The sequence below is a fragment of the Sciurus vulgaris genome (assembly GCF_902686455.1).
Source record: "Sciurus vulgaris genome assembly, contig: HiC_scaffold_237_arrow_ctg1, whole genome shotgun sequence".
In the NCBI taxonomy this organism is placed as follows: Eukaryota; Metazoa; Chordata; class Mammalia; order Rodentia; family Sciuridae; genus Sciurus; species Sciurus vulgaris.
Genome location: NW_027632820.1, coordinates 3,532,958 through 3,541,924, shown reverse-complemented (window position 1 = coordinate 3,541,924; position 8,967 = coordinate 3,532,958). Strand labels below are relative to the sequence as shown.

The following is an 8,967-nucleotide window of genomic DNA, read 5'->3' as shown; positions in this document are numbered from 1 at the left end:
TAAAATTATGGCATTTTCAGGCAAATGGATGAAATTGGAGAATATCATGATAAGTGAGATAAGCCAATCTCAAAAAACCAAAGGACGAATGATCTCGCTAATAAGTGGACGATGACACATAATGGGGGGTGGGAGGGGTTAATGTTTGGGTTAGGGAGGGGGCAAGAATGGAGAAGGACTGTATAGAGGGCAAAAAGGGGTTGGAGGGGTGGGGGAAGGGAAAAATAACAGAATGAATCAAACAACATTACCCTATGTAAATTTATGATTACACAAATGGTATGCCTTTACTCCATATACAAACAGAGAAACAACATGTATCACATTTGCTTACAATAAAAAAAGAAAAAAGGAGCTCAGGAAGAGCAAAAGGAGCTAAAAAAAAAGTACTTCATCAGGATGAAAATTTGGATCCTTGTCTTTGTACTAAATGTGTGCTCAGGAAGGAAATCTTGTGCCAAGGGAAGGTTCTTGTAAAGGAGGAAAAGCAAAATCACCATTTGAATCCTGAGACCCAACCAGGTGCCTGGGTTTCAGGATGAATTGGCAATGCATTCTAGGGGGAACCTCTTCCATGAGGAAGAACTGTAGGAGTTTGGAAGTGGTGGTGCAGTACTTTTGATCTCTGTGTCACAGTGCAGTGTCTTGAAGAGTGCACATTTTTATTCCATAGGGATATTTGTGTGCTATAAAAGGGAAAAATCTATACATAGACTTTATGGTGGCTAGTACTGTGACTAAGTTTGTTGCGAACCAAAATGTACTGCCATTTACTATTTGGGTTTTACTGTAAGGAATCTGTTTGTTGCCTGAATTTCCACCTTATACACTCTTACAGTTGGTGACAACTACCTAATGCAACAGTCCTTCCCACATACAATTATGAGGACTAAGTGTAACTGAAGAAAAAAACAGTTCTTCAAAAATATCGTTTGTGGAATGAGTATTCACATCAGTTTGTGAGCTGCATTAGTGTTGGCTTTGTTTTCTCAGTGAAGAGCATTCAAAAGTGTTCTAGCTTCTTCTTATATAGGTAAGAAATCAATGCAGATGTGCCTGGTTTATGAATTCATACAAAATTTAATTATACTGTAAATACATTACTAAATTTTGCTAATAAGCCATATTCCAAAGTTTGGTTTCCCTGAATTCTTAAGGGCTTAGTATAGGATTATGTAAGTGCAAATGTAAATGCAGTCAATAATACTGACATATCTTAAATGTATCATAACACATCATATTAATCATATTTTTATAAGAATAGAGAATCTCTCTGAAGAAATAATGTTGTTCAAGTACTTTCTTTACTTGTCAGTCTTCTAAATGTCACTCCTATTACTATAAGTGCTCATTTTGTGTTGTTTACATAACTTATAAGGAAAGCAATGAGACAATCTTCAATTTCCCCCCCCTCAGTCAGCCTCAATATTACATCTTTTCCACTAGAAAATGGTTTAAACTTGCTTCTGCCTCAGAAAAAAAGAAATAAAAAGCAAAGGCCAAAAGCAACCAGGAAGATTACGCTATTCATATTAGTGCTACTCAAGTCCATTATCCAATCAAAGCTTTTTTTTTTTTTTGTCACTAGAGGCATCAATCATTTCATCCTCAGAACCTGCAGCCACCAAATATGTCAAATGTTATTTATAACAAAAATTCTACTATGGAGTAAATTCTTAAGTATACAATATCAATAGTATCTCTGATAATGACTTATCCAATAATAGGAGGGATAATATTTACAACTAAATTATTAAATACTACTTTGTATATAATTTATCACAGTCTCTTTAACATTAAGAATATCCAGCAGGGCTGGGGATATAGCTCAGTTGGTAGAGTGCTTGCCTTGCAAGCAAATGCCCTGGGTTCAATCCCCAGCACACACACACACACACACACACACACACACACACACACACAATATCCAGCAAGGTAACTTACACTTATCCTTAGCACTGGTAATGGCTTGTTGAAAACTTCACTTGCTTTATCTGAGTTCTTTCTATAGTATAAAAAAGAAATAAGTACAGCTATAAATAATGACTTTCAGACAGGTGAACAAATAATAATCAACCAATAGTCATTCAAGGACAAATCTTAATTTCAATTGTGAACAGTGGAAAACATAGGACTTAAGAAGAACATAAGCCTTTGATTATAAGATACTCTCATTCCCTGATACATTATTTCACTTAATAAAATATGTATTTTTCTTATATGATTCACAAAATATAGGAGCTTAACTAAGTAAGAAGATAAAATATATTTTGAAGAGAGTACATGAAGGCTACTCCCAATCACACACCCACAACACTCAAAGATGTTCCTCTGCCTAATTTCCATTACTGTATTTCCATAATTCAATGTGAATAAGAAAAGGAGAAACCTATATTCTATTTCTTCCTGAATGCTCTTTTTATAGTGGGGAAGCTTATGTCTTTGTCTGTTATAAAAGCAGCTGAGGTAAAATCAAAATAAGAATTAGTAAAAAAAAAAAAAAGAATTAGTCACTAAATACATTTAAAGCATAATTGTTAACTGGGTATTTTCTATGTGTCTGTTACTGTGGTTCCCCAGATTTTTTGTTGTTGTCGAAATCTTTTGAGATTGAAAATTGAGAGTCCTAACAAAAAGTACTGAAATTTTTAGAAAACTAAGTTCCTTTTTTCCAATTGTCATTAAAAAGGTGAGCTTTACTAGCTATGTGCTAACCTAAATTGAAAATAGAAGGACAATCTGCAGCAAACACAAAAAGAATTCTGAGGTATTTATAGAGATCACTGAATTCCCAAAGACAGTGCATACAGTGCAATGCTACCAAAAATGTATAGGCTATGCACGTATGTTTTACATAAGTTAACTGTCAGATAAATCAGCAGTTAGGGCTCTGGACTTGACAGAGCTGACATGGCACATAAAAGCAGAATAAAGGGTCACAAAATGATATAAACACAAAGTATATAAAAACAAAGCAACATGAAACCCACTGATAATTTACATGATTTTTTATAGTATTTCTCCCATTTAGACTAATTACTTGACAAAACAAATTGCCTCCAAAAGTTGTTGATTAAGTGAATTTTAATTTTTATAAAAAGCATTTTAAATGCAGCGATTTCTAAAGTGTTCCTTGTAGGTCCAAAGATTATGCAAAAGTAACTCAGAGGCCAACTAACAGGGAAGACTTCAAGTGCCCAACCCAGAAACTGCCTTCTACCAGAGTAACAAAGGAATGTTACATACACAGCCTTAACTTGAAATATAAGTTTCATGGAAATTTGAAGAAACTCTTTCATGGAATCTATAGTGAAGAACCTATTTTCTGAATTACCTTGTTTCTGAGATAATTTTTCTTAACATTAGGTATATATTTTCATAGCAGTAATTACATGAAGTATATTTTTCTCTGCAGGCCTTTCTGGGAGTGAAAAACAATTTCAATTCAGTAGAAAGAGTTCTTTGGGTAGTAAACAAATAATAAGAAAGACAAAAGTAGAAATATGAGTATTGTGTTCCATATTAGCAGAACTCATAAATTGTGCACAAAAAAAGCAAAAGATTACATGAAAATATTTTCCAAACATGCATTCCTATTTGGGAAAATAACACTCTGGAAACAGGGTTCCCTGAAAGACACTGTTGCCATTGAAACTCTATCAGAGAGCAAAATAGTGTCACTTCATTCTTGACTTATTCATGGTTTCAATGATAAAAGCAGAGTACCCCAACCTGCTCACAGCTCTTGTCAAAATTAGAGTGGTAATTCAGGTTCCCTCACACACATATTTTCATACATAAAAGATGTGCCTAAAAAAACAAGGGATTTTTTCCTTGAATTCCATAACATAAACACCTGCCACAAAATCTTAATTGAGGTATGTGTGCTTTGTTTCTACTGAGCTATAGGAAAACTTTGTAGTCTCAAACAAGTATTTCCCTCAAACAATAGCATCTGACTCCAGGAATGGGTTAGGACTTTTGCATAACCTTTTACTTATGTTGAAACATAACTCTTTTGCTTTACATATTTTCCACAAACAAAAGTATTCCATGTGATTTTGAGCTGCTGTAAAGTATAACAGTTGATAGTTTTATAAAAATATTGCCATCTTTTCCTTATTGATAACATCTTTGTTCTTGTAGCATAACTTCAGACAAAACATTATACATAATAACTTGTGTTAAAGATTTAATATTTATTTAACAATATGATTGGCATAAATAATTTAATCTGTTAAAATACCTCTCCCAGATCATCCACTTTTTTTTATCTGCAAGTATTCAATCCCAAAATCTCAAAGATTGAAGAATTTTTCAAAACTACTTTCAAGATGTGAGATGTTTGGAGACACTTGCTTTATGCTAATAGGGAATACCTTCCTGTGGATGTAACTTTAAGCCTCTCTCTTTTCTCTTCAAAAGGTCTCAGAGAAACATTCACATCAGTGATAAGGAAGACATAACAGAAAAGCAATATTTTTTCCAAGCATAAATGCTAAATATTGAAATTAATACTAATTTCTCTTGTTCCATTTCATCTAGAATTTAGTTTTCATGCACACAATGATAAACATATACCCTGGAAAATGCATCTCCATCATGATATTTCTAAATACTTCCTTATAAAGCACATTCACTGTCTACCTGCCTACCTGCCTGTCTCTCTTTTTAGTCATGGAGTTTTCCACATTATGCAGGAATTTTGAATTTAATTTCCTGGCTTACAAACACCTAGACACAATTTTCAATGTCCCTGGTGAATATTTTGATGAGACTCCAATTTGGGTAGTCTTTCTCTTTCTCCACATTGATGTATCTAATGAAATGCAATGATAACCCAAAAGAACACAAAGTCAGATGGCTTTTGCTATGGTTTACTTTAAAATAAATTTACTTTGCTAAGATTTTCAGTATATTCATAAGCGATTTTTAAAGATACATGAATGACTCATCACATAGATTATGTTATGGAATAAAAGAGGCTATGTAAAATTTCAGGACATGCCAGATGTAGTAACACATCACTTTAATCCTAGTGACTCAGGAGGCTAAGGCAGGACCAAAACTTTGAGTCCAGTCTCAATAATTAAGAACCCCAGCAAGTTAATTAAACCCTGTTTTTAAGTATATAAATAAACAAATAACAAATAAATAAAGGTTGTAGATATAGTGCAAGGACACACTCTGGATTCAAACTATATCCCACCATTTTTTTTTTTTTTTTGTGGACATTAGGAGTGAGGGCTAACAATAATGGAATTAAAAATCCAGGTAATATGAGGCTTGAGAATAATAATAAGCTTTAGGCACATCTGCATGATGTTGTATCCTGAAAGTCTCCCTGTTTTCTTGAAGGGGTATTGCATCTTGCTTATAAGTACAAGAAGAAAACACATGATACTTTACTAGATCAAACAAAGGAATGAACTCTTTTCATTTAGCTTTTCTTCATTAGTTGGGGAGAGGAAAATGGAAAGAAAGAGTGAAGGACTCTGGGTCCAACCCATGATCCTAAGTTGAGCACTTCAGTCTGTATACTCAATGATAGGGATATAATCAATCTTTGATTTTTGAGATAGAAAACCTTATGTTTATGGAAACTGAATAGATATGTTAAAGAAACTTCAAGTGGTAGATTGGAGACTACAGAAAGAGATGGAAGGTATTACTTAAAGCTTTTAATTTACTTACTACATGTTAAAATTTAAAAATAACTATACTAAGAAAATACCTCTGAATGGAAGAGAACCATTTGTCCTTTTGCTCTGGAGAACTGCAATCAAAGAAAAGGGAAGAGAAAAATTAAACCACATAAATGCTAACACTAATATTTTGAAAATTGCTAATCTATATAAAATGAAAGCAAGACTGTTCTTGTGATGTAGTTTTTCACAAGAGCTGTAAACCTGACATAATTATGTTCTGGAGACCCTGACTAAACAATGCCTCCTAGGAAAAACTGCAGAGTCAATTTTAACTTTTGTTAAATTCCTTTGGATGGATCCAAGGGAGATCCATTTTTATTCATTCCTCATTTGAAATTGCTTTGTTTTAATTTTAAGAATATTTATAGGGCATGAAATGATAATATCTATAGAAATTTGCTATTGAACAGAAAATATGATATGGAAAATATAATGGAGAGAAAATATGATGGGAAAATTATGATGGTAAAGAATAATGATACAAACCCATGTTTTTTTCAACATAGCCTCTAAATCCTCTGGCAGTGATTCACCTTCTCTCTGAAAATCTAAGTTCTTTTTTGAGTAATTGTGAATATTCTTTATAAAATATTCACCAAGGAAATCTGAGGATGTCTACCCTGATTCTCATTTAAGAGAATCAATGTCAAATATTGAAGTCTAGTTCTCTTTTAACATCAGCCTCTAACTTTTCTGTTCATTTTCAGTCACTCTTAAAACATTATTTTTGAATGATGTTCCATTATGCAAATATCTGGAAACAATTCCCCATCAAGTTTGAGATCCTGAAATAAACAAAGTAAGCACATATTCTTATTCTTTGTCAATTAATTTTCATTAGACTGTTTTATACTCTCAAGTTTCTGAATTAGAATGGTGTTTATTTTCTAAGTACAACCTGGTTAATTCTGAATGGGCTTCTCTGGACATAGGTAGGCCTTCTTCAGTACAAAGATATCTCATATTACTACCATCTACTTTATTGTGCTTTTCAGATATTACATCTGTTTCCTATTTGGAGGTTTGTAAAATCTGCCTCAAGCATATCTATTAGCTTCATTTTTAAAACAGCTCAGATGATTGCTACAACTTTTAGCAATAAAGAATTTTTAAATCAAGGTACATTTGTAAGATAACATTGTACACTTAATACAGTAAAATATAGTATGAGCATCTTTTATATGCAAAAGAAAGTCAAAACAATTGTGTGACTCACTTTAATGTGCTATTCACATTATTGCACTGGACTGGAATCAAATCCACAGTATCTTTGAGGTATGCTTATAGTAGAGTCCACTGGGCTATTCCAGAAACCCTTGACACAGACAGCAATCAGAAATCAACTATACCATTTTCCACTGTCCCTACCTGAAAGACAATCTTCATGTACAGTAAGGGTAGTTGTACATGAAGTCATAAACTAGTTGTGCTGTATGAATCAGTATGCTAGCATGCTACATATGATCTTTAGGTTCACACAGTTCCAGGCTTAAATTCATGGCCCTCCACTTAATAATAATTGAATTATTAAGTAAAATAAAAAAAACATAAAATAGCATGTGATAGGTCAGTAGTGCATTACAGAACTTAGTGGCAAGCCTGACCTTTGTTAGAAGAATAACAGTTTGGGTTATTATAGTTATCTGACTTCAGGACTTTGCCCAGGCAGGTTGGTGGTAATGGGAATAAAATAATTATAAAAATCCTCAAGTGCATGTGATTAACACTAACTCTTGAGTGTAAAATGAACACTGGAGTTGGGGCAGACAGGTGTGCATTCGGTATGCTCACCATGAGTCAAAAGTCCTAACTGAACACATTCAGATTACAAATATGAATATTTTGTGTTTATACATTTGCCACAATCTCAGGTATTAATATGACTTGGAAACTAGTTTCCAACCAAAATCTAAATTTGGATTTCACTGACACATTATACAGGTACCAAATCAAAACTGGAGACACAATTCAGGAAACTGAGTATTTTGTAATATTCATTTTATTGGTGTACTAAAAACTATTTTGCTCAAAATATATATAGTATAAACTATTCAAATATAATCATAATATTTTATAAAATTTGCCCCAATAAAGGTCTGTTTTAAAACATTGAAAAGACTGATGAGGCCTAAAAACTCAGTGTGTAAAACAAGCAACAATGCATTAGAAAAAGGGCATTTAGAGGAAGCAGTTTCCTAGAGATCCTACCACTCTATTTTATACTCATATTTCTAAGTTTCCTTTCTTCAAGTTGTTTTGGTATTTTAAACCCTTTTAAAATCACTATCAAAACCAAAGTGACTCCAAGAGTTTCTTATATTGACACATGACTTTCATATGGATTTTAATCCAAAGGTCTATCAGAGAAACATATGGTGCATGAGTGTTTTGGTTGGATGTGTGTTTCAAAGGTACTAAAACAAACTCAGAAAAAAATGTTTCAAAAACTATAGCAACAAAATTTGAATAAATCTTTCCTTTTTTCCCAGACCTTATTTCAGCTATGGAGTCAGGCAAATACAGGGAAAGTAGCAGTTCTTACCTTAAAGTGACCAGGTAGTTCACTTTGGGCCAGTCCAAGACAAAGGATGTTACAGAATTGATTTTGTCTTCTTCCATTTCATCCACAACAGTGCACATACTTGTTAGTTTTATTTTGTTTTTTTTTTCATTCAAGTTATTTCATCTAGAAAGATAAAAACAAAACAGGAATTGATATTTCATTTCTTAAATTTTACAGGAACTTCTGTGTTTGTTATGACAAGACATTTGCTAATAATAATGGTCAGAGAATATCTCATGGTGTTTATCTTCAGTGCCTAGCAGAGTAATATCTGGGGAACAATTTTAACTTCATACCTGTGTTTATGGCAGCTTTGTTTTTCAATTTTTTAACCTAGCTATTTTCATTTTCTATATGCTGAGGATTTGGATCAAACACCCAATTGAAATTTACTGTGGTTATAAATATTCATAAATTATTTGCAACTTCCTTACTTTCAAACTCTTAAGTTGTTGGAATAACCATCATTTATTATAATATTTACAAATATTTCTCATGGCATATGTTCTAAAAATATTCAACTTAGAGAAATTTATCATACATTTTCAGCTCTATGGTTATAAGATTGTCTAACCTTTACAAGAATAGGTTGTTTTAAATTTTACTTCTTATGATTTCATTGAACTTTACTCCCTATATTCTGGCAAAAAGCTGAAAAACTATGGCCTAAAACAGTCTAAACTAATTGGAAAAGAA

The 8,967-nt window shown here is 32.7% G+C and overlaps 1 long non-coding RNA gene across 2 annotated transcripts; it reads right to left on the bottom strand.

Annotated features, from left to right (window-relative positions):
• Positions 1 to 443: 443 nt before the first annotated feature.
• Positions 444 to 8,391, bottom strand: LOC306652464. 2 transcript variants are annotated; one of them, XR_013761399.1, is made up of 3 exons: positions 8,251 to 8,391; positions 5,735 to 6,493; positions 444 to 686 (listed from the first exon to the last, which is right to left on the bottom strand). It is a non-coding gene; the product is annotated as an uncharacterized lncRNA (long non-coding RNA). The 2 variants fall into 2 exon arrangements; XR_013761400.1 differs by lacking the exon at positions 444 to 686 and adding an exon at positions 3,963 to 4,069 and having other exon boundaries at positions 5,735 to 5,776.
• Between the last annotated feature and the right edge of the window lie 576 nt (positions 8,392 to 8,967).